Source organism: Somniosus microcephalus, chromosome 4 (genome assembly GCF_052327205.1).
Source record: "Somniosus microcephalus isolate GS21.2 chromosome 4, FLI_Smic_1.0, whole genome shotgun sequence".
Taxonomy (NCBI): Eukaryota; Metazoa; Chordata; class Chondrichthyes; order Squaliformes; family Somniosidae; genus Somniosus; species Somniosus microcephalus.
In genome coordinates, this window is record NC_140990.1 from 63,817,487 (window position 1) to 63,842,930 (window position 25,444).

At 47.7% G+C, this 25,444-nt stretch overlaps 1 pseudogene; it reads left to right on the top strand.

The window, feature by feature from the left end:
• The first annotated feature begins 1,186 nt into the window (after positions 1-1,186).
• LOC147119064 (uncharacterized) overlaps positions 1,187-25,444 on the top strand; it is a 72,347-nt pseudogene continuing 48,089 nt past the window's right edge.

Consider the following 25,444-nt stretch of genomic DNA (forward strand, 5'->3'; position numbering starts at 1 on the left):
GAGAGGAGATTTGAGAGAGGTGTTCAAAATCATGAGGGTTCTGGACAGAGTAGATAGAGAGAAACTGTTCCCATTGGCGAAAGGGTCGAGAACCAGAGGACGCAGATTTAAGGTGATTGGCAGAAGAACCAAAGGCGATGTGAGGAAAAACTTTTTTATGCAGCGAGTGGTTAGGATCTGGAATGCACTGCCTGAAAGGGTGGTGGAGGCAGATTCAATCACGGCTTTCAAAATGGAATTGGATAAGTGCCTGAAGTAAAGAAATGTGCAGGGTTACGGGGAAAGGGCAGGGAGTGGGACTAGCTGAAGTGGTCTTGCAGAGAGCCAGCACGGGCTCGATGGGCCAAATGGCCTCCTTCTGTGATGTAACCATTCTATGATTCTATAAAATATCATAAAGTTTGTTCCACAGAAGCACGGGGTTTATCTGCTTTTATTGAAGAATTTAAAAAGTCTCTATTAAAACCTGAGCCAGTGTGTTGTGAGACAAAGAGCCTTGTGTCCAATAAGGGGAATAAAGGCCCACAGCCTCCCCTGGCCCCGGGCCCTGAACAAGGGACTGGAGAAACTCGCTGCCCTGTGGATCAGACAATCAGCCGGCGCTAGTCCCACCCCTCGGGCTCCCCGATTGGTTAGAGGACCCGCCGCCGGCTCGCTCCTCCAGCCCCGCCCCGCTCGCTCCCTACTGGTCGGAAGCTCCTGTCAATCAGGCCGTGGGCCCGGGTCACGTGTCCCCGAGGAGATCACGTGCACCGTCCAACTGACGCCGCTCAGTCTGGGGCCTCGCGGACTCTCAGATTTTTCTATTTCTCTTTATTCTCTCCCAATCCACCCCTCCCCCCACCCCGCGCGATTCTCCACCCAATCGGAGCGGAGAAAACTCATTTTCCGTCACCGATCGCGACTCTGTAACTGTGGCAAACCACTGCTAACTCTGTACATGTCTGTGTGGTAAACCACTGTTAACTCTGTACAGGTCCGGGCATGTCTCCGCCCCTGGCTCCACCCCTATGCCCGGGTATAAAGGTGACTCACCACCCTTCCCCCGGGAGCTCTTAGGATGGATCCACTAGCAGAGGCATGCTCCAGTTCTTAGTCAATAAAAGCCTACTTCGTATAAGTTCGACTCGTAGTCTTTGGTGTTGTTGATAGTGCATCAGTAACCGACACCAAGGCCTTTCCCGGAATGCCCCGCGCCGCCTCCGTCCGACAGAATCTGAGTGCGCAGGCGCAGCTCCGAGTGGGGGAGGGGGGTTGGTGTCCTCTGGGCATGCGCCGTTGTTACCCTTGGTGGCCGGGAGGGGTCGCTGTGCCGCACTCGGCCAAGCTGCCGTATCGCATGCGCATGCGCGGACTCTCAGCTGTCAATCAACCATCAGCCAGAAGTGGTCGCTGGTGCATTTATATAGCGCCTTTCATGACCATCAGACATCTTGAAGTGCTTTACAGCCAATTAAGTACTTTTGAAGTGTAGTCACTGTTGTAATGTAGGAAATGTGGCAGTCAGTTAGCGCACAGCAAGCTCCCACAAACAGCAATGTGATAATGACCAGATAATCTATCATTTTGTTAACTCTGTTTCTCTCTCTAAGGATGCTGCCTGGCCTGCTGAGTGTTTCCAGCATTTTCTGTTGTTATTTCAGATTTCCAGCATCCGCAGTATTTCGCTATTATCCTTTTGTTATGTTGATTGAGGGATAAACATTGGCTAGGACACCAGGGATAATTCCCCTGCTCTTTCCCACATTACAACAGTGACTACACCTCAAAAGTACTCCATTGGCTGTAAAGAACTTCAAGATGTCTGGTGGTCATGAAAGCACTGTATAAATGCAAGTCTTTCTTTCTCGAAATAGTGTCATGGGATCTTTTACATCCACCTGAGAGAGCAGACAGGGCCTCAGTTTAATGTCTCATCCGAAAGACGCCACCTCTGACAGTGCCTCAGTACTGCACTGGAGTGTCAGCCTGGATTTTTGTGTTCAAGTCTCTGGAGTGGGACTTGAACTGACAACCTTATGCCTCATATTCTATAGATTATGGAACAGTTCCTGCAGATTGGAGGGTGGCAAATGTAACCCCACTATTTTAAAAAGGAGGGAGAGAGAAAACAGGGAACTACAGACTGGTTAGCCTAACATCAGTAGTAGGGAAAATGCTAGAGTCTATTATAAAGGATGTGATAACAGAACACTTCGAAAATATCAACGGGATTAGACAAAGTCAACATGGATTTATGAAAGGGAAATCATGTTTGATAAACCTACTGGAGTTTTTTGAGGATGTAACTGGTAGAATAGATAAGGGAGAACCAGTGGATGTGGTGTATTTGGATTTTCAGAAGGCCTTTGATAAAGTCCCACATAAAAGGTTAGTGTGCAAAATTAAAGCATATGGGATTGGGGGTAATAAACTGGCATGGATTGAAAATTGGTTAACAGACAGGAAACATTTAGGACAGAGATGAGGAAGAATTTCTTCACCCAGAGAGTGGTGAACCTGTGGAATTCTCTACCACAGAAGGCGGTTGAGGCCAAGTCTTTAAATATATTCAAGAAGGAGTTAGATATATTTCTTAGAGCTAAAGGTATCAAGGGATATGGAGAGAAGGCAGGGACAGGGTACTGAGTTTGGATGATCAGCCATGATCTCATCGAATGGCGGAGCAGGCTCGAGGGGCCAAATGGCCTACTCCTGCTACTATCTTCTATGTTTCTATTTCTTATCTTCTTATGAACCAGTGAATGTAGAACTGAACACAGCCAGAGTGAGCACCTTCAGGGGAGGAGAGGGACGGGAACCAGTGAGTGCAGAAATGAACCCAGCTAGAGTCAGCACCTTCAGGGGAGGAGAGGGAGGGGAACCAGTGAGTGTAGAACTGAACCCAGCCAGAGTCAGCACCTTCAGGGGAGGAGAGGGAGGGGAACCAGTGAGTGTAGAACTGAACCCAGCCAGAATCAGCACCTTCAGGGGAGGAGAGGTAGAGGATCCAGTGAGTGTAGAACTGAACCCAGCCAGAGTGAGCACCTTCAGGGGAGGAGAGGGAGGGGAACCAGTGCGTGTACAACTGAACCCAGCCAGAGTCAGCATCTACAGGGGAGGAGGGAGAGGGGATCAATGAGCGTAGAACTGAACCCAGCCAGAGTCAGCACCTTCAGGGGAGGAGAGGGAGGGGAACCAGTGAGTGTAGAACTGAACCCAGCCAGAGTCAGCACCTTCAGGGGAGGAGAGAGAGGGGAACCAGTGAGAGTAGAACTGAACCCAGCCAGAATCAGCACCTTCAGGGGAGGAGAGGGAGGGGAACCAGTGAATGTAGAACTGAACCCAGCCAGAGTCAGCACCTTCAGGGGAGGAGAGGGTGAGAAACCAGTGAGTTTAGAACTCAACCCAGCCAGAGTCAGCACCTTCAGGGGAGGAGAGGGAGGGGAACCAGTGAGTATAGAACTGAACCCAGCCAGAGTCAGCACCTTCAGGGGAGGAGAGAGAGAGGAACCAGTGAGTGTAGAACCGAACCCAGCCAGAGTCAGCACCTTCAGGGGAGGAGAGGGAGGGGAACCAATGAGTGTAGAACTGAACCCAGCCAGAGTCAGCACCTTCACGGGAGGAGAGGGAGGGGAACCAGTGAGTGTAGAGCTGAACCCAGCCAGAGTCAGCACCTTCAGCGGAGGAGAGGGAGAGGAACCAGTGAGTGTAGAACTGAACCCAGCCAGAGTCAGCACCTTCAGGGGAGGAGAGGGAGGGGAACCAGTGAGTGTAGAACGGAACCCAGCCAGAGTCAGCACCTAGAATTGTCTGTTCTGATTTTCTATCCTCGCTTTGCAGTGATGACCTTTGTAAACTATTTTTACAGGCTGTGAGACTGTCAGGTCAAGATCTGACAGTCACTTAATTCATCAGGACCCGAATATCATCAGCCTCTGAATGTGGAATGAGAAATATTTGTCTGTTCTGTCTGTGGGAAAAGATTTCAAACATCAGTGTGACTGGAAAAGCACCGAGACACACACACCCAAGTGATAGTGTTCCAGTGCACCGACTGTGGAAAGAGCTTTAACCAGTTACACAGCCTGAAAAAACATCGCACATTCACAGCGGAGAGAAACCATACACGTGTTCTATGTGTGGATGAGGCTTCAACTGATAGTCCAACCTGGAGAGACACAAGGACACGCGCACCACGGAGATACCGTGGAAATGTGAGGACTGTGGAAAGGGATTCAATTACCCATCCCAACTGGAAACTCATCAACGCAGTCACACTGGGCAGAGACCATTCAGTCGCTCTCACTGCCTGAAGACTTTCAAAGAATCATCAAACTTATTGAAACACCAGCGAGTTCACACTGGGGAGAGGCTGTTCACCTGCTCTGTGTGTGGGAAGGGATTTTCTCAATCCAACCAGCTGCTGAAACACCAGCGAGTTCACACTGGGGAGAGATCGTTCACTTGCTCCGTATGTGGGAAGGGGTTCACTCGTTCATCCAACCTGCTGAAACACCAGCGAGTTCACACTGGGGAGAGGTTTTTCACTTGCTCCGTATGTGGGTAGGGGTTCACTCGTTCATCCAACCTACTGACACACAAGCGAGCTCACACCAGGGAGAGGTTATTCTCGTGCTCCGTGTGTGGGAAAGAATTCACTTGTTCATCAAACCTGCTGACACACAAGCGCATTCACACTGGGGAGAGGACGTTCACCTGCTGTGTGTGTGGGATGAGATTCACTCAGTCATCCAACTTCCGGACACACCAACTTGTTCACACTAATAAAAGACCTTTTAAATGTTCTGAGTGTGAGAAGAGCTTTAAAAGCACAAAGGATCTGCTGACACACCAGCGAGTTCACACTGGGGAGTGGCAATTCACCTGCCCTGAGTGTGCAAAGGGATTCACTAATTTATTCTACCTGCGGACACACCAGCGAATTCACACAGGGGAGAGGCCGTTGACCTGCCCCGAGTGTGCAAAGGGATTCACTAATTTATCCAACCTGCGGACACACCAGTGAGTTCACACTGGAGAGAGACTGTTCACCTGCTCCGTGTGTGGGAAGGGATTCACTCAGTCGTCCAACCTGTGAGTTCACAAGTGACTGTGGGGGTTGGATTCTGCTGTTATTGCTGCTGTTAATCACATCCAGGACTGAACCATTTTCATTCTGACAGTTGGGGTTTGTTTCAGCTGATGTTAGTAACCCCTATAACTGGGCTGGAGTTTAATCTGTATCAATGTCAAATAAATGAGCTTTGTTTCGCACACGCAGCTAGTCGAGTCCTTGATATCTCGACAATAAGACGAGCTGATTGAGGACTTGTTACAAACTGAGTGGAATCCATCTGAGAACTGAGTTCCCACAACTTGTTAAAAGATGGATCTACAAGATGTCCAAGTCTGACAGGACAGAAAATTCTATTGTATCACAGGGTCCACTTCAACCATCCCGGGCAGTGAGTCCCTGTAATATTGGATTTTAACCTATGGGAAATATTCTGATAATCTGTTATTGTCACGGGGCAAAGCAGCCTTGTTACTTTAACATCAATTTAATCAAACTCAATGGACAATCTGATCTCCAAAGGGAAACGTCTCCTTAAAGCTGACGGTGTAGCCAGTTCTGCAGCTCATTTCTCAGTGTGAGCGTGTCAGAATGAAAAGCTTTAACAACAGCCGATGTTTCACAAAGGGAGACCTCACCAGACCAAAGGCCATTGGTGGAGTTTAATGGGCTGTTTGTGTCACTGGGCTACAGGAGGCCATTTTTAACTGAAGGAAAACTGGTCACAGCAAACAGAGAGTTTAACAGTCTGTCCCTGGTCCACTCAAACCCCCACCTGTTAAATCCGTGTATCTTGATGTGTGTCCTTCAATAACTAGACAGAGACTGCAGGGGAACAATCAACAGGTGTTTACTGAATGAGGGTTACTCTAAAACTAACTATACAGATCCCTACTCAGGGTTATATACAGGTGTTGTCACTGCCGGTACTACAGTATACAGGAGCTGTAAAAAGCAGTTCTCCCCTTAAAGGTACATACACTACAATTCCTCCCCTTTTAGATTAACAGTACCATAACATTCATTTAACAATTAAATATCAACGAATTACAATTAACACTTTTAACATGCAACATTAACTGAAAATAGTCTATTTATAAATTCAGTCTTTGGGGAGGCTTCCTGATCCTTTCTGGATAGCGCCTTTCCTGAGTGTCTTGCTCTTGGTGCGGAGGCGATTCTGGCCCCCTGTTGTCGGTTGGTTCATCAGCTTCCGATGCTACTGTTTCTGGGGTAGATGCTACCTGTATGTCGGGTTCATCACCAGGTACGCGAGACATGGGGTTGACTCGTTCCTGTGACTCTAGGATCTGGTCAACATGGCGTCTCACAATGTTCTCCCCAACATCCACTGTGTACATTCGTGGCCCCTGCCGTGTGCATATCGTTCCTGGTTGCCATTTCTCTGTTCGGTAGTCGCGGGCCAAGACTGGTTGCCCTACATTGAAGCTCCTTGTCGACTTCTCATTGATGTGCTGGAATTGCTTATTCTCAACATCTCTTCGTACATTTGGTCTGAGCAAATCCAGACGAGATCTCAACCTTCGGTTAAAGAACATCATGGCCGGGGTCTGGTTGGTGACTGCATGTGTTGCATTTCTGTAGGCTAACAGGAAATTGTCCACCTTATGCTGCAGTGGAATGTCGTCATCGCACATGGCCCTTAATGCTTTTTCAAAGGTTTGTACGAACCTCTCAGCCAATCCATTTGTGGCTGGATGATACGGGGCAGATGTGTAATGCCTTACCCCATTCGTTTTCATAAATCTTCGAATCTCTTCAGACACAAACTGTGGTCCGTTATCAGAGCAAATCTGCTCTGGCAAGCCGTTCCTGGCAAATATGGTACGTAGGACTGCAATGGTTTCCTCCGTGGTGGTGGAGGACATTTTGATCACCTCAGGCCATTTCGAGTGCGCATCCACGGCTATTAAGAACATTGAGTCCATGAATGGACCAGCAAAATCAATATGCACCCGTTGCCATGGAGATGAGGGCCACTCCCATGGGTGTAGAGGGGCATGTGGTGGTGCATTCTGGACCTTCTGGCATCCTGAGCAGCTCTTTGTCAGGTCCTCAATTTGCTGATCGATCCCCAGCCACCACACATAAGCCCTAGCAAGGCTTTTCATTTTCACCCCTCCCAGTTGGCCTTCGTGAAGCTCATTGAGCACTCTCTCCCTTAACTTGGGTGGAATTACCACTCGGGATCCACACATCAAGGTCCCCTGGCACACTGACAGCTGTTCTCTTCTGGATGAGAATGCTGGCAACAGTGAGTCGCCATGTGTTGGTCATTCCTTCACCGTCAAGTCATATACCCAAGACAGTGTCGGGTCATTTCGGGTCTCCTTCTCTATATCAGCATTAGTTACTGGCAAGCGTTCAATTATAGTCGAATAAAATATTTCGACAGGGTCCACTGCTGGTGCTTCCTCCGCAGTAGGCAGTGGCAGGCGTGATAGCCCATCAGCGTTTCCATGCTGTTTCGTGCCCTTATACTCTATTTCATATTGGTTCGCCCCTAGAAAAAGGGACCATCTTTGTAGCTGTTGCGCAGTCATCACCGGAACACCCTTCTTTGGATTAAAGATGGAGACAAGTGGTTGGTGGTCAGTCAGCAAGGTGAACTTCTGCCCGTGCAGATAGTGGTTGAACTTTTTCAATCCCCACACTAGGCTGAGGGCCTCCCTGTCAATCTGGGCGTAGTTACGCTCGGCTGAGGTTAGTGACCGAGACGCAAAGGCTACTGGCCTCTCCGAGCCGTCCGGGAATTTGTGCAACAGCACCGCTCCAATGCCATAGGGTGATGCATCACACGCCAACTGAATTGGTAGTGCTGGGTTGAAATAAGCCAACACCTCTTCTGATGTGATCAATTCTTTGCACTTCTGGAAAGCTCGTTTACATTCGTCATTCCACTTCCATGGTACCCCCGTTTGCAGTAGGGTGTTCAGTGGGTGTAGTACTGTAGACAAATTCGGCAAGAACTTATGGTAGTAGTTCACCAGCCCGAGGAATGACCTCAGTTGTGACACATTTTCCGGTGCTGGAGCCTTGACTACTGCCTCAATCTTTTCAGGGGACTTATGCAACCCCTCTTCATCAATAACATGGCCACAATACGATACCTGCTTCTGGAAAAACTCGCATTTGTGGCGATTAGCTCGGAGCCCATATTCCTTCAATCTAGTGAGCACCTGCTCCAGGTTGGCGAGGTGATCACTGTCATTTTTGCCCGTGACCAGGATGTTGTCCAAATAACACTGGGTCCCTGGAATCCCTTGCAGGACTTGATCCATTGCCCTTTGTCAAATAGCCGGAGCTGATGCTACCCCGAACACCAGCCGGTTGTATTGGTAGAGACCTTTATGAGTGTTGATCGTGAGGTACTGTTTCGAGGCTTCTTCGACCTCCATTTGCAGGTACGCCTGGGCCAGATCAATCTTAGTGAAGCGTTTCCCTCCAGATAGCGAGGCGAAAATATCTTCAATCCGCGGAAGCGGATATTGTACAGTGTGAAGGACTGGTTCACTGCCACCTTAAAGTCCTCACAGATGCGAACCTTCTTTGGTTCCCCAGGCGTATTATTCAACGACCTCTTCATTACAGGAATGATGGGTGTAGCCCACTCACTCCAGTCCACTTTGGACAGTACTCCTGAACATTCCAAACCTTCCAGCTCTGCTTCGACGGCTGGGCGGATCGCATAAGGTACCGGTCTGGCCTTAAAAAGCTTTGGGCTTGCATTTTCCTCTATTTTGATCATCGCTGTTATGACTTTTAGTGTTCCGAGTCCCTCCTGGAACACTTCTTGTGCGTCAGTTAGCATTTTTGACAGTCGCCCAGGTGTGACGTCGTCATCCTTTTTGGCATCTACAGTCAGTGCTTGTATGGAATGCCAATCTAGCTGTATCTTCCGGATCCATTCACGTCCTAGTAGTGGTGGTCCTCCATCTGGCAATACATATAGGTCCATTTTTGGTGTTTCCTTGCCGTTATATATAACGTTCACCCTTAATTTTCCTTTGGGGTAGACTTTTTGCCCCGTATATGTCTTCAAGACAATCTCTGTATCTCTCAAGGGTATATGTGAGAATAGCCGCTTGTAGTCCCTTCGGTTTATGACTGTTAGGGCTGATCCTGTGTCCAATTCCATTTTCACTTGGACTCCGGCTATCTTGAGCGTGACCCAGATAGTTTGGTGATCCTCCGTTTTGATCACATTATGTAGTTTCAGACAACCCAGCTCCTTGCTTCCAGAGTCTGTATCACTTTTCTGTTTGTCTGCACTACTCTCCGTCACCTTATGTACCTTCTTGTACTTCTCCTGTGGGGATTTCTTGCTGCTGGTTTTCTTTTCCGACCTGCAGACTCTTGCTATGTGTCCTACTTTTCCACACTGTCTGCACACTTGGTCCTTGAACCAGCAATCCTTATGGTCGTGTGTTGTTCTGCCGCAGCGATAGCACTTCACTGTTCCGTATGACATTTCATTTGTGCCATATTCTTGCGGTCTCCGTTGTATCTCTGCCACGCCCCGTGCTGCTGCTTCGTGTGATACTGCCATGCTGAAAGCCTTGTCCAGCGTAAGATCCTTCTCTGATAGAAGCCGTTTCTGGGTTCCTTCACTTTGAAGCCCACACGCAAACTTGTCCCTTAAAGTATCTGCTAGTCCCGTTCCAAACTAGCAGTGTTTCGATAGCTTGCGCAGTTCCGTTAAAAACTCAGCATTACTTTCATCTTTATGCTGGTTCCTTTTGTGAAACTTAAATCTTTCCGCTATCAGCAGCGGTGTGGGGTTTAAGTGGTCCTGTAGGATTGACACTATGTTTTCAAAATTCTTTTCCACTGGCTTCTCTGGGGTTACTAGGTTTCGCAGTAAGCCATACGTTTTTGCACCCATTGAATTCAACAATACCAATGCGTTCCTGTCATCTGGCACTTCATTCACCTTGCAGCACACTTCTATGCGTTCGACATATGTCGTCCAATCTTCGACTTCATTGTCGAACGCTGTGACACTGCCACTCTTCGGCATCCCTGGGTGTGGTTAGACTGGCTCAAAATGGCATCTCCCGCGCTCTCCCTTCTTCTCCGCTGCGGCTCAAAATGGCGTCTCCCGCGCTTTCCTTTCTTCCCCGCTGACGCTGCTCGCCCCCTGAACACCGCCTCTCTCTCTCGTTGACGCCGCTCGGTCCTGAACAGCGGCTGCACCCTGTGCGCTCTACCCTCTCTCTTCTCGTGTCGACGCCGCTCGGTCCTGAACAGCGGCTGCACCCTGTGCGCTCTACCCTCTCTCTTTTCCCGTCGACGCCGCTCGGTCCTAAACACCAGCTGCTCCCTGTGCGCTCTACCCTCTCTCTTTTCCCGTCGACGCCACTCGGTCCTGAAAACCGGCTGCGCCCTGTGCGCTCTACCCTCTCTCTGCTCCCGTCGATGCTGCTCAGCCTTTTCCTGTGGTGTCGGTCGGTTCTAGTCACCGCTGTGCGGGAAGGGTTTGCGCCGCACCTGTTGCCAGCCCGTTTCGCTGGCATCTCCGTTGGATGGTCGACGCCTGTGCTTCTGGAATTGGCCTTCTTCTGCAGACTTGCAGGTAGGTTCGAATCTGCTCATCGCCAATGTTAAATCCGTGTATCTTGATGTTGTGTGTCCTTCAATAACTAGACAGAGACTGCAGGGGAACAATCAACAGGTGTTTACTGAATGAGGGTTACTCTAAAACTAACTGTACATATACCTACTCAGGGTTATATACAGGTGTGGTCACTGCCGGTACTACAGTATACAGGAGCTGTAAAAAGTAGTTCTCCCCTTAAAGGTACATACACTACACCACCTTCTCTCTCTCTCACTATTTATGGGCACTGCTGCAATAATTGCTCCTCTGACCTTTCCTCTTTTGTCCCTCCTACACTCCTAATACACGGCCCGACACAATCTCCCTCCCCCTACATCCTCACTGTGCTGGAATCCACACCAGTCTCCCCATCTGCTCCTTGTTCTCTCCATGGATCCTAAAACTACTGAACTCACTCTTCCCCTCCTGAAGTCTACAGGCTCTAAAACTGAAGCTTGGTGTCCCTCAGTCCCGACTCCTTGATTTACCTCCCCTTCTCTCCTCCTCTTGCCCCCTTGGTTGTGTTCCACACTCTGGGCCTTGGGCCTTCCCCGGGGATTCTCAGTATGAACAGGTGGGATGTGTTTGGAGACAGGGTGTCCCGGCTCTCCACCTTTAAAGGGACAAGGAGACGACCAGCTGGGCTGAATGGCCCTGCTTTATGACATCACTACAGCAACTAGCAACCAACCTCCCTGAGCCCTGCTCATTATGGGCTGGGTTTAGCTCAGTGCTGTTACAGGAAGGGAAACAGGAGCAGGATTTGCCCCGTGTGGAGCCCAGGATTAATGGGGAGAGGTACAGGATCAATTTATACCTTATTGAGTGAGAAATGTCATTGTCCCGGACACTCCCTGTCCCTCGGTATCTGTGTCGGGCAGCGGCTGATGGGTTTACTCTGTATCTGACCCGTGCTGTACCTGCCCTGGAAGTGTTTGATTGAACAGTGTCGAGGGAGCTTTACTCTGTATCTAACCCGTGCTGTACCTGCCCTGGGTGTGTTAGATTGGACAGTGTAGAGGATGCTTTACTCTGCATCTAACCCATGCTGTACCTGCCCTGGGTGTGTTAGATGGGACAGTGTATAGGCAGCTTTACTCTGTGTCAAAACTGTGCTGAATCTGCCCTGGGAGTGTTTGAAGGGAAATTGTAGAGGGAGCTTTACTCTTTGTCTAACCAGTGCTGTACCTGCCCTGAGAGTGTTTGATGGGATAGTGTAGAGGGAGATCCACTCTGTATTTAACCCATGCTGTACCTGCCCTGGGAGTGTTTCATGGGACAGTGTCGAGGGAGCTTTTCTCTGCACCGAACCCGTGCTGTACCTGCCCTGGGAGTGTTTGATGGGACAGTGTAGAGGGAGCTTTACTCTGTATCTAACCCATGCTTACCTGCCCTGGGAGTGTTTGAAGGGACAGTGTAGAGGGAGCTTTACTCGGTATCTAACCCGTGCTGTACCTGTCCTGGGAGTGTTTGATGGGACAGTGTAGAGGGAGCTTTACTCTGCATCTAAACCGTGCTGTACCTGCCCCGGGACTGTTTAATGGGACAGTGTAAGAGATCTTTACTCTGTATCCAACCCATGCTGTACCTGCCCTGGGAGTGTTTGATGGGATAGTGTAGAGGGAGCTTTGCTCTGTATCTAACCCGTGCTTACCTGCCCTGGGAGTGTTTGATGGGACAGTATCGAGGGAGCTTTTCTCTGTATCTAACACGTGCTGTACCTGCCCTGGGAGTGTTTGATGGGACAGTGCAGAGGGAGCTTTACTCAGTATCTAACCCGTGCTGTACCTGTCCTGGGAGTTTTTGATGGTACACTGTAGAGGGAGCTTTACTCTGTATCTAACCTGTGCAGTACCTGCCCTGGGAGTTTTAGATGGGACACTGTAGAGGGAGCCTTATTCAGTATCTAACCCGTGCTGTACCTGTCCTGGGAGTGTTTGATGGGACAGTGTAGAGGGAGCTTTACTCTGTATCTAACCCGTACTGTACCTGTCCTGGGAGTGTTTGATGGGACAGTGTAGAGGGAGCTTTACTCTGTATCTAACCCATGCTGTACCTGAGTGCAGATGGTTTGCTGCTGGCACTAGGTGCTCACCTCAATGAGCACACGGTTGAAGATAAAGATGATATAAGATAAACATACTTCTCCCTGTACACAGATCCTGAGGGACAGTGAGTGCCCCAAACAGTTTACACACCCCACCCTCCTCAGATTTACTCTGATCCTTATTTGTTATGCTAAGAAGTGCCCCAGTTTCTCAAGTCTGTCCTCATATCCACAGCCTCTCATCCCTGGTATCATCTCAGTGCATGTCTTCTGCCCCTTCTGCACGGCCTTGACATCCGACCCAGTGTAAAATGCCCCAAAAGTTGACACAATATTCGAACTGCAACCAAATCAATGATTTTGTATTTATGAAACCTTGGATAACCTTTTTTAACCACTTTATCAACTTGTTCTCCCACTTTTAAAGATTTGTGTACATGAACACAATGGGAAAGAGAAGTTTAGTCTGAGTTAGAAACTCAAACAGGCGTTTCACTGCAGACAGGTCACCATGGCAACACTGATTAGACATTCCATTCACTGAATCGACTGGTTGGAATCTGTAATCAGATCAGGGGAAAGGACAGTGAGAAAGAAAGGCTCTATGAGAAGGGTGCACCATCCGTGGCTAACTAAGGAAGTTAAGGATGGTATCAAATTGAAAGAAAAGGCAGACAATGTTGTGAAGATTAGTGGTGGGCCAGAAGATTGGGAATTTTTTTTAACCAGCAAAGGATGACTAAAAAAATTATAAAGAGGGAGAAGATAGAGTATGAGAGTAAAGTAGCAAATAATATAAAAACAGACAGTAAGAGCTTCTACAGGTATATTAAAAGGAAGAGAGTAGCTAAAGTAAACACTGGTCCCTTAGAGGATGAGACTGGGAATTAATAATGGGAAATAGAGAAATGGCAGATACTCTAAACAATTATTTCGGATCGGTTTTCACGGTGGAAGACACTAAAAACATCCCAATAATAATAATAGATAATCGAGGGGCCATAGGGAGGGAGGAACTTAAAACAATCTCTATCACTAGAGAAAAAGTACTAGGCAAACTAATGGGGCTAAAGGCCGAAAAGTCCCCTGGACCTGATGGCCTGCATCCTAGGGTCTTAAAAGTGGCTGCAGAGATAGTGGATGCATTGGTTGTAATCTAACAAAATTCCCTAGAATCTGGAGAGATCCCAGCGGATTGGAAAACTGCAAATGTAACGCCACGATTCAAGAAAGGATGGAGACAGAAAGCAGGAAACTATAGGCCAGTTAACCTAACATCTGTCATTGGGAAAATGCTGGAATCTGTTATTAAGGAGGTAATAGCAGGACATTTAGAAAATCATAAGGCAATTAAACAGAGTCAACATGGTTTTATGAAAGGGAAATTGTGTTTGACAAATTTGCTAGAGTTCTTTGAGGATGTAACAAACAGGGTGGATAAAGGGGAACCAGTAGATGTGGTGTATTTGGATTTCCAGAAGGCAATCGATAAGGTGCCACATAAAAGGTTACTGCACAAGATAAGAGTGCACGGGGTTGGGGGTAATATATTGGCATGGATAGGGGATTGGCTAACTAACAGAAAACAGAGAATCAGGATAAATGGGTCATTTTCCGGTTGGCAATCAGTAACTAGTGGGGCACCACAGGGATCAGTGCTGGGGCCTCAACTATTTACAATCTATATTACTGACTTGGATGAAGGGACCGAGTGTACTTTAGCCAGATTTGCTGATGATACAAAGATAGGTGGGTTAGCAAGTTGTGAGGAGGACATAAGGAGTCTGCAAAGGGGTATAGAGAGGTTAAGTGAGTGGGCAAACATTTGGCAGATGGAGTATAATGTGGGAAAATGTGAGATTATCCACTTTGGAAGGAAGAATGAAAAAGCAAATTATTATTTAAATGGAGTGAGACTACAGAATGCTGCGGTACAAAGGGATCTGGGGGTCCGAGTACATGACACACAAAAAGTTAGCATGCAGGTACAGCAAGTAATTAGGAAGGCTCATGGAATGTGGGCCTTTATTGCAAGGGGTATGGAGTATAAATGTAGAGGAGTTTTGATGCAACTTTACAGGGCGCTGGTGAGACCGCACCTGGAGGCAGTGCAGAGAAGGTTCACTAGGGTGATTCCTGGGATGAAGGGGTTGACGTATGAGGAAAGGTTGAGCAGGTTGGGCCGATACTCATTGGAGATTAGCAGAATGAGAGGTGATCTTATTGAAACATATAAGATTCTGAGGGGGATTGACAGGGTAGATGCTGAGAGGATGTTTCTCCTCGTGGGGGAATCTAGAACTCGGGGGCATAGTTTCAGAATAAGCGGTCACCCATTTAAAACGGAGATGAGGAGGAATTTCTTCTCTCAGAGGGTCGGGAATCCTTGGAATTCTCTGCCCCAGAGAGCTGTGGAGGCGGAGTCATTGAATATATTCAAGGCAGAGATTGACAGACATTTGAACTACAAGGGAGTGAAGGGTTATGGGGAGAGAGCGGGACAGTGGTGTTGAGGCCGAGATTGGATCAGCCATGATCTTACTGAATGGCGGAGCAGGCTCGAGGGGCTGATTGGCCGACTCCTGCTCCTGTTTCTTCTGTTCTTGTGTAACTGGGTGTGTCTGTTACTAACCACAATATAAACTTAAACCAGAGTGAGTAACAGAATAGACTAGATTATAATGTGTGATGTTTATACCTATAATTGTGGAACTATAAGAAATAACATTAACAGCAGGCAGGGTAGTTTAGGGATAATGAGAACATTACTGAAGAAAAGTAACTGCTGGAAACCAGATAATGTGTCCTTGTAAATCACAGATTAGAGAAATTCCAGCTGTCTTTTCCTCACTTCCTGCCAAAACCCAGCAGAGAAACATAGAAACATAGAAGATAGGAGCAGGAGTAGGCCATTCGGCCCTTTAAGCCTGCTCCGCCATTCAATGAGATCATGGCTGATCATCCAAATTCAGTACCTGTCCCTGCCTTCTCCCCATATCCCTTGATCCCTTTAGCCTTAAGAAATATATCTAACTCCTTCTTGAATATATTTAATGAATTGGCCTCGACTGCCTTCTGTGGTAGAGAATTCCACAGGTTCAGCACTCTCTGGGTGAAGAAATTCCTCCTCATCTCTGTCTTAAATGGCTTACCCCTTATCCTTATACTGTGACCCCTGGTTCTGGACTCCCCCGCCATCAGGAACATCCTTCCTGCATCTAGTCTGTCTAGTCCTGTTAGAATTTTATAAGTTTCAATTAGATCCCCTCTCATTCTTCTAAACACCAGCGAACATAAGCCCAATCGACCCAATCTCTCCTCATACATCATTCCTGCCATCCCAGGTATCAGTCTGGTGAATCTTCGCTGCACTTCCTCCATGGCAAGAACATCCTTCCTCAGATAAGGCGACCAAAACTGCACACAATACTCAAGGTGTGGTCTCACCAAGGCCCTGTACAACTGCAGCAAGACATCCTTGCTCCTGTACTTGAATCCTCTCGCTATGAAGGCCAACATACCATTTGCCGTCCCAACCGCCTGCTGCACCTGCATGCTTACCTTCAGCGACTGGTGTACAAGGACACCCAGGTCTCGTTGCACTTCCCCTTCTCCCAATCTATTGCCGTTCAGATAATAATCTGTCTTCCTGTTTTTGCCACCAAAGTGGATAACCTCGCATTTATCCACATTATACTGCATCTGCCATGCATCTGCCCAATCACCCAACCTGTCCAAATCATCCTGGAATTTTTCTGCATCCTCCTCACAGCACACACGTCCACCCAGCTTTGTGTCGTCTGCAAACTTGGAGATATTACATCTAGTTCCCTCGTCTAGATCATTAATATATATTGTGAATAGCTGGGGTCCAAGGACCGATCCCTGCGGTACCACACTAGTCACTGCCTGCCACTCGGAAAAAGACCCATTTATTCCAACTCTTTGCTTCCTGAGAAGACAAAGAAGAGTCCGGTGCCAGAGATGGATCACTGCAGGGTATAAAAGTGAGGGGATCCTGATGTAAGGGGGCAGTCGGGACTGGACACACCGGAGATCAAGCTCAGGGCGCCCGAGGTTCCATCCAGCGGGCTGACCTCGTGTAAGTTACTGTGGACACGCGGGACTTGGATATTTACTCTGATAGATGGATCAATGTAAGGTACGGTAGAGGACAGAGAATCTGCTGACCTTATATTTCTTGATGCGGTGTTAAAGATACTGACACTAGACTGTCGATCCTGCTAATTAATAAGAAAAGGCATAAGCTAGAATCTTACACCTCTTTACAGTTCTCCTCTGCTCCTTTTAAACTTTTTCCATTTACTGTACTTTTCCTACTATTGTCTTCCTCCCAGAATGTATCTCCTCACATTTCTCTGCATTAAATGTCATCTATTATCTACCGGCCCCATTTACCAACCTGTGTATGCACACTGAAGTCACTTACAGTCCTCCTCACAGTTGGCCGCAGTCCCTGTTTCGGTCTGATCTGGGGATTTTGATCTTTTGACCCTAAACCCAAGCCCAGATCATTTCTCTATATTGAGAAGAGCAATGGTGCCAACACTGACCCTGGGGGACACCACTGTTTACATCCCTCCAGTCTGAAGAACATCCATTAACCACTACTCTCTGTTTTCTGCCCTTTACCCAACTTCCTATCCATGCTGCCCCACTCCCTTTAACACCGTGAGCCTTAATTTGATCAACAAGCCTCCAGTCCGGCACCTTATCAAACACCTTTAGACAACCCATCTACACAACATCCACTGCATTTCCTTTCTCACTACACGGTTATTTCCTGAAATAATCCCTGCTGTCTGTCCTGAATGAATCCATTTCACTACCAAATGTTGCAATGTTTGCTCCACCCCACAGGGTTTCATCTGTTTAAAGCCACAACAACAACAACTTGTATTTATATAGCGCCTTTAACATAGTAAAACGTCCCAAAGCGCTGCACTGGAGTATTTTAAGACAAAAAATTTGACACCGAGCCACATAAGGATAAATTAGGGCAGGTGACCAAAAGCTTGGTCAAAGAGGTAGGTTTTAAGGAGCATCTTAAAGGAGGAGATGTAGCGAGGTGGACAGGTTTAGGCAGGGAATTCCAGAGCTTAGGGCCTAGGCAAGAGAAGGCACGGCCACCAATGGTTGAGCGATTATAATCAGTGATGCTCACAGGGGCAGAATTGGAGGAGTGCAGATATCTCAGATGGTTGTGGGGCTGGAGGAGATTACAAAGATAGGGAGGGCAAGACCATGGAGGGATTTGAAAACAAGGATGAGAATTTTGAAATCGAGGCGTTGCTTAACCGGGAGCCAATGTAGGTCAGCGAGCACAGGGGTGATGGGCGAACGGGACTTGGTGCGAGTTAGGACACGGGCAGCCGAGTTTCGGATGAACTCAAGTTTACGTAGGGTAGAATGAGGGAGGTCGGCCAGGAGTGCGTTTGAATAGTCAAGTCTAGAGGTAACAAAGGGTTTCAGCAGCGGATGAGCTGAGGCAAGGGCAGAGACGGGCGATGTTATAGAGGTAGAAAGAGGCAGTCTTAGTTATGCCGTGGTTATGTGGTCGGAAGCTCATTTCAGGGTCAAATATGACACCAAGGTTGCAAACAGCGTGGTTCAGCCTCAGACAGATGTTAGGGAGAGGGATGGAGGCTAGGGAACGGAGTTTGTGGCGGGGACCGAAAACAATGGCTTCGGTCTTCCCAATATTTAATTGGAGAAAAGTTTTGCTCATCCAGAACTGTATGTCGGACAAGCAGTCTGACAATTTAGAGACCGTGGAGGGGTCGAGAGAAGTGGTGGTGAGGTAGAGCTGGGTGTCATCAGCGTACATGTGGAAACTGACGCTGTGTTTTTGGATGATGTCACCGAGGGGCAACATGTAGATGAGAAATAGGAGGCGGCCAAACATAGATCCTTGGGGGACACCAGAGGTAACGATGCGGGAGCAGGAAGAGAAGCCATTGCAGGTGATTCTCTGGCTACGATTAGATAGATAAGAATGGAACCGGGTGAGTGCAGTCCCACCCAGCTGGGCGATGGTGGAGAGGCATTGGAGGAGGATGGAGTGGTCAACCATGTCAAAGGCTGCAGACAAGTCAAGAAGGACGAGGAGGGATAGTTTACTTTTGTCACAGTCACAAAGGGTGTCATTTGCGACATTGATGAGAGCCATTTCGGTACTGTGGCAGGGGCGGAAACCAGATTAGAGGGATTCAAAACTGGAACTGTGGGAAAGATGGGCACGTTCAAGGACTTTGGAGAGGAAGGGAGGTTGGAGAGGGGCAGTAGATTGCAAGGACGGAGGGATCAAGGGTTGTTTTTTTGAGGAGAGGGGTGATGACGGCAGATTTGAGGGTGAGGTGGACAGTACCTGAGGAGAGAGAACCGTTAACAATATCAGCTAATATGGGAGCCAGAAAAGGAAGTTGGGTGGTCAGCAGTTTCGTAGGAACATTCCCAGGGCAGGTACAGCACGGGTTAGATACAGAGTAAAACTCTCTCTACACTGTCCCATCAAACACTCCCAGGGCAGGTACAGCAAGGGTTAGATACAGTGTAAAGCTCCCTCTACACTGTCCCATCAAACACTCCCAGGGCAGGTACAGCAAGGGTTAGATACAGAGTAAAGCTCCCTCTACACTGTCCCATCAAACACTCCCAGGGCAGGTACAGCATGGGTTACAGAAGAACATAAGAACATAAGAAATAGGAGCAGGAGTAGGCCAATCGGCCCCTCGAGCCTGCTCCGCCATTCAATAAGATCATGGCTGATCTGATCCTAACCGCCAATCTACTATCACAGAACCATCTCCTGAATCTAACAGAATTAGACACACGAAATAGGAGCAGGATCAGGCTACACGGCCCCTGGGCCCGCTCCGCTACCCACAGGGCCATGACCGATCCGAACCTAGACTCATGTCCAAATTCCTGCCTGCTCCCCGTAACCCTTAATTCCCTTTACTTCTAGGAAACTGTCTATTTCTGTTTTAAATTTATGTAATGATGTAGCTTCTACAGCTTTTTGGGGCAGCATATTCCATGGACCTACCACCCTCTGAGTGAAGTAGTTCCTCCTCATCTCAGTTTTGAAAGAGCAGCCCCTTATTCTAAGACTATGTCCCCTAGTTCTAGTTTCACCCATCATCGGGAACATCCTCCCCGCATCCACCCGATCCAACCCCTTCACAATCTTATATGTTTCAATAAGATCGCCTCTCATTCTTCTGAACTCCAATGAGTAGAGTCCCAATCTACTCAACCTCTCCTCATATGTCCATCCCCTCATCCCCGGGATTAACTGAGTGAACCTTCTTTGTACTGACTCGAGAGCAAGTATGTCTTTTCTTAAGTATGGACACCAAAACTGTATGCAGTATTCCAGGTGCGGTCTCACCAATACCTTGTACAACTGAAGCAATACCTCCCTATTTTTATATTCTATCCCCCTAGCAATGAAAGCCAACATTCCATTGGCCTTCTTAATCACTTGCTGCACCTGCATACTAACCTTTTGAGTTTCGTGCACCAGGACCCCCAGATCCCTTTGTACTTCAGTACTTTCCAGTTTCTTGCCATTAAGATAATAACTTGCTCTACGATTTTTCCTGCCAAAGTGCATAACCTCACACTTTCCAGTATTGTATTCCATCTGCCAAATCTCTGCCCACTTACTTAGCCTGTCTATGTCCCCTTGCAGATTTTTTATGTCCTCCTCACTCACTACTTTCCCTCCCATCTTAGTATCATCTGCAAACATTGATATGTTACACTCGGTCCCCTCCTCCAAATCATTAATATAGATTGTAAAGAGTTGGGGACCCAGCACTGACCCCTGCGGAACACCACTAGTTACTGATTGCCAGTCTGAGAATGAACTATTTATCCCAACTCTCTGCCTTCTGTTAGATAGCCAATCCTCTATCCATGCCAGAATATTACCCCCAATCCGGTGATTTTTTATCTTAAGCAATAATCTTTTGTGTGGCACCTTGTCAAATGCCTTTTGGAAGTCTAAATACACTACGTCCACTGGTTCCCCTTTATCCACCCTATATGTTACTTCCTCAAAGAACTCCAGCAAATTTGTCAAACATGACTTCCCCTTCATAAAACCATGCTGACTTTGTCCTATTAAATTATGATTATCCAAATGTCCTGTTACTGTCTCCTTAATAAGGGACTCCAAAATTTTACCTACCGCAGATGTTAGGCTAACTGGTCTATAGTTTCCAGCCTTCTGTCTACTGCCCTTTTTAAATAAGGGTGTTACATTAGCAGTTTTCCAGTCTGCCGGGACCTTTGCTGAGTCCAGGGAGTTTTGGAAAATTATTACTAATGCATCCACAATCCCTACCGCCACTTCCGTCAAGACCCTAGGATGTAAGCCATCAGGTCCAGGTGATTTATCCGCCTTGAGTCCCATTATTTTACCGAGTACCACTTCCTTAGTGATTTTGATTGTGTTTAGCTCCTCCCCCCCCATAGCCCCCTGTTTGTCCAGTGTTGGGATATTCTTAGTGTCCTCTACTGTAAAGACTGATACAAAATATTCATTCAGTGTTTTTGCCCTCTCCATATTTCCCACCATTAATTTCCCGGTCTCATCCTCTAAGGGACCAACATTTACTTTAGCCACCCTTTTTCTTTTTATATAACTATAAAAACTCTTACTATCTGTTTTTATATTTTTTGCTAATTTACTTTCATAATCTATCTTCCCTTTCTTAATCAATCTTTTTGTTACTTTTTGCTGTCTTTTAAAGTTTTCCCAATCCTCTATCCTCCCACTAGATTTGGATACCTTATATGCCCTTGTTTTTAGTCGAATACTATGCTTAATTTCTTTACTTAGCCACGGATGGCTGTCTTTTCTTTTACACCCTTTTCTTCTCAGTGGAATATATTTTTTTTGGAAGTTGTAAAATAACTCCTTAAATGTACACCACTGATCATATATCGTCTTACCCTTTAATCTATTTTCCCAATCCACTCTACTCAGTTCCGCTCTCATACCTTCATAGTCTCCTTTGTTCAAGCTTAGCACGCTTGTTTGAGATACAGACTAAAGCTCCCTCTACACTGTCCCATCAAACACTCCCAGGGCAGATGCAGGACGGGTTAGATACAGAGTAAAGATCGCTCTACACTGTCCCATCAAACAATCTCAGGGCAGGTACAGCACGGGTTAGATACACAGAAAAGCTCCCTCTACAGTGTCTCAATGAACACTCCCAGGGCAGGTACAGCACGGGTTAGATACAGAGTAAAGCTCCCTCTACACTGTCCCATCAAACACTCCCAGGGCAGATACAGGACGGGTTAGATACAGAGTAAAGCTCGATCTACACGATAACATAAAACACTCCCAGGGCAGGTGCAGCACGGGTTAGTTAGAGTAATGCTCCCTATACACTGTCCCACCAAACACTCCCAGGACAGGTACAGCAGAGGTTAGATACAGAGTAAAGCTCCCTCTACACTGTCACACCAAACACTCACGGGGCAGGTACAGCACAGGTTAGATACAGAGTAAAGCTCCCTCTACACTGTCCCATCAAACACTCCCAGGGCAGATACAGGATGGGTTAGATACAGAGTAAAGCTCCCTCTACACTGTCCCATCAAACACTCCCAGGGCAGGTACAGCACGGGTTAGATAAAGAGTAAAGCTCCCTCTACACTTTCTCATCAAACACTCCCAGGGCAGGTACAGTACGGGTTAGATACAGATTAAAGCTCCCTCTACAATGTCTCATCAAACACTCCCAGGGTACAGCACAGCTTAGATATAGAGTAAAGCTCCCTTTACACTGTCCCGTCAAACAATCCCAGGGCAGGTACAGCACAGCTTAGATACAGAGTAAAGCTCCCTCTACACTGTCCCATCAAACACTCCCAGAGTAGGTACAGCATGGGTTAAATACAGAGTAAAGCTCCCTCTACACTGTCTCATCAAACACTCCCAGGGCAGGTACAGCACGGTTTAGATACAGAGTAAAGCTCCCTCTACACTGTCCCATCAAACACTCCCAGGGCAGATACAGGACGGGTTTGATACAGAGTAAAGCTCCCTCTACACTGTCCCATCAAACACTCCCAGGGCAGATACAGGACGGGTTAGATACAGAGTAAAGCTCGCCCTACACTGTCCCATAAAACACTCCCAGGGCAGGTACAGCACGGGTTAGATACAGAGTAAAGCTCCCGCTACACTGTCCCATCAAGCACTGCCAGGGCAGGTACAGCACGGGTTAGTTAGATTAATGCATCCTATACACTGTCCCACCAAACACTCCCAGGACAGGTACAGCACAGGTTAGATACAGAGTAAAGTTCCGCTACACTGTCCCATCAATTACTCCCAGTGCGGGTTTGACACAGAGTAAAGCTGCCTGTACACTGTCCCATCAAAAACTGCCAGGGTATGTACAGCATGGGTTACTTACAGAGTAATGCTCCCTCTACACTGTCCCATCAAACACTCCCAGGGCAGATACAGCATGGGTTAGATACAGGGTAAAGCTCCCTCTAAACTGTCGTATCAAACACTCCCAGGGCAGATAAACCTAGCGTTAAATGCAGAGCAAAGCTACGTCAACACTGTCCCATCAAACAATCCCAGGGCAGGCAAAGCAAAGCTTAGATACAGAGTAAAGCTCCCTCTACACTCTCCCATCAAACACTCCCAGGGCAGGTACAGCACAGCTTAGATACAGAGTAAAGCTCCCTCGACACTGTCCCATCAAACACTCCCAGGGCAGATACAGGACCGTTTAGACACAGCGAAAACTCCCTCTACACTGTCCCATCAAACACTCCCAGGGCAGGTACAGCACGGGTTAGATACAGAGTAAAGCTCCCTCTACAGTGTCTCATCAAACACTCCCAGGGCAGGTACAGCACGGTTTAGATACAGAGTAAAGCTCCCTCTACACTGTCCCATCAAACACTCCCAGGGCAGATACAGGACGGGTTTGATACAGAGTAAAGCTCCCTCTACACTGTCCCATCAAACACTCCCAGGGCAGATACAGGACGGGTTAGATACAGAGTAAAGCTCCCGCTACACTGTCCCATCAAGCACTGCCAGGGCAGGTACAGCACGGGTCAGTTAGATTAATGCATCCTATACACTGTCACACCAAACACTCCCAGGACAGGTACAGCACAGGTTAGATACAGAGTAAAGTCCCGCTACACTGTCCCATCAATTACTCCCAGTGCGGGTTTGATACAGAGTAAAGCTGCCTGTACACTGTCCCATCAAAAACTGCCAGGGTATGTACAGCATGGGTTACTTACAGAGTAATGCTCCCTCTACACTGTCCCATCAAACACTCCCAGGGCAGATACAGCATGGGTTAGATACAGGGTAAAGCTCCTTCTAAACTGTCGTATCAAACACTCCCAGGGCAGATAAACCGAGCGTTAAATGCAGAGCAAAGCTACGTCAACACTGTCCCATCAAACAATCCCAGGGCAGGCAAAGCAAAGCTTAGATACAGAGTAAAGCTCCCTCTACACTCTCCCATCAAACACTCCCAGGGCAGGTACAGCACAGTTTAGATACAGAGTAAAGCTCCCTCGACACTGTCCCATCAAACACTCCCAGGGCAGGTAAAGTACGGGTTAGATACAGATTAAAGCTCCCTCTACACTGTCTCATCAAACATTCCCAGGGTACAGCACAGCTTAGATATAGAGTAAAGCTCCCTTTACACTGTCCCATCAAACACTCCCAGGGCAGGTACAGCACAGCTAAGATACAGAGTAAAGCTCCCTCTACACTGTCCCATCAAACACTCCCAGGGCAGGTACAGCATGGGTTAGATACAGAGTAAAGCTCCCTCTACACTCTCACATCAAACACTCCCAGGGCAGGTACAGCAGGTTTTAGATACAGAGTAAAGCTCCCTCTACACTGTTTCATCAAACACTCCCAGGGCAGGTACAGCACGGGTTAGATACAGAGTAAAGCTCCCTCTACACTGTCCCATCAAACACTCCCAGGATAGGTACAGCACGGGTTAAATACAGAGTAAAGCTCCCTCTACACTGTCTCATCAAACACTCCCAGGGCAGGTACAGCACGGTTTAGATACAGACTAAAGTTCCCTCTACACTGTTTCATCAAACACTCCCAGGGCAGGTGCAGCACAGCTTAGATATAGAGTAAACTTCCCTCTACACTGTCCCATCAAACACTCCCAGGGCAGATACAGGATGGGTTAGATACAGAGTAATGCTCCCTCTACACTGTCCCATCAAGCACTCCCAGGGCAGGTGCAGCAAGGGTTAGATACAGAGTAAAGCTCCCTCTACACTGTCTCATCAAACACTCCGAGGGCAGGTAAAGTATGGGTTAGATACAGATTAAAGCTCCGTCGACACTGTCTCATCAAACATTACCAGGGTACAGCACAGCTTAGATATAGAGTAAAGCTCCCTTTACACTGTCCCATCAAACACTCGCAGGGCAGGTACAGCACAGCTTAGATACAGAGTAAAGCTCCCTCTACACTGTCCCATCAAACACTCCCAGGGCAGGTACAACACAGGTTAGATACAGAGGAAAGCTCCCTCTACACTGTCCCATCAAACACTCCCAGGGTAGGTACAGCACGGGTTAAAAACAGAGTAAAGCTCCCTCTACACTGTCTCTTCAAACACTCCCAGGGCAGGTACGGCACGGTTTAGATAC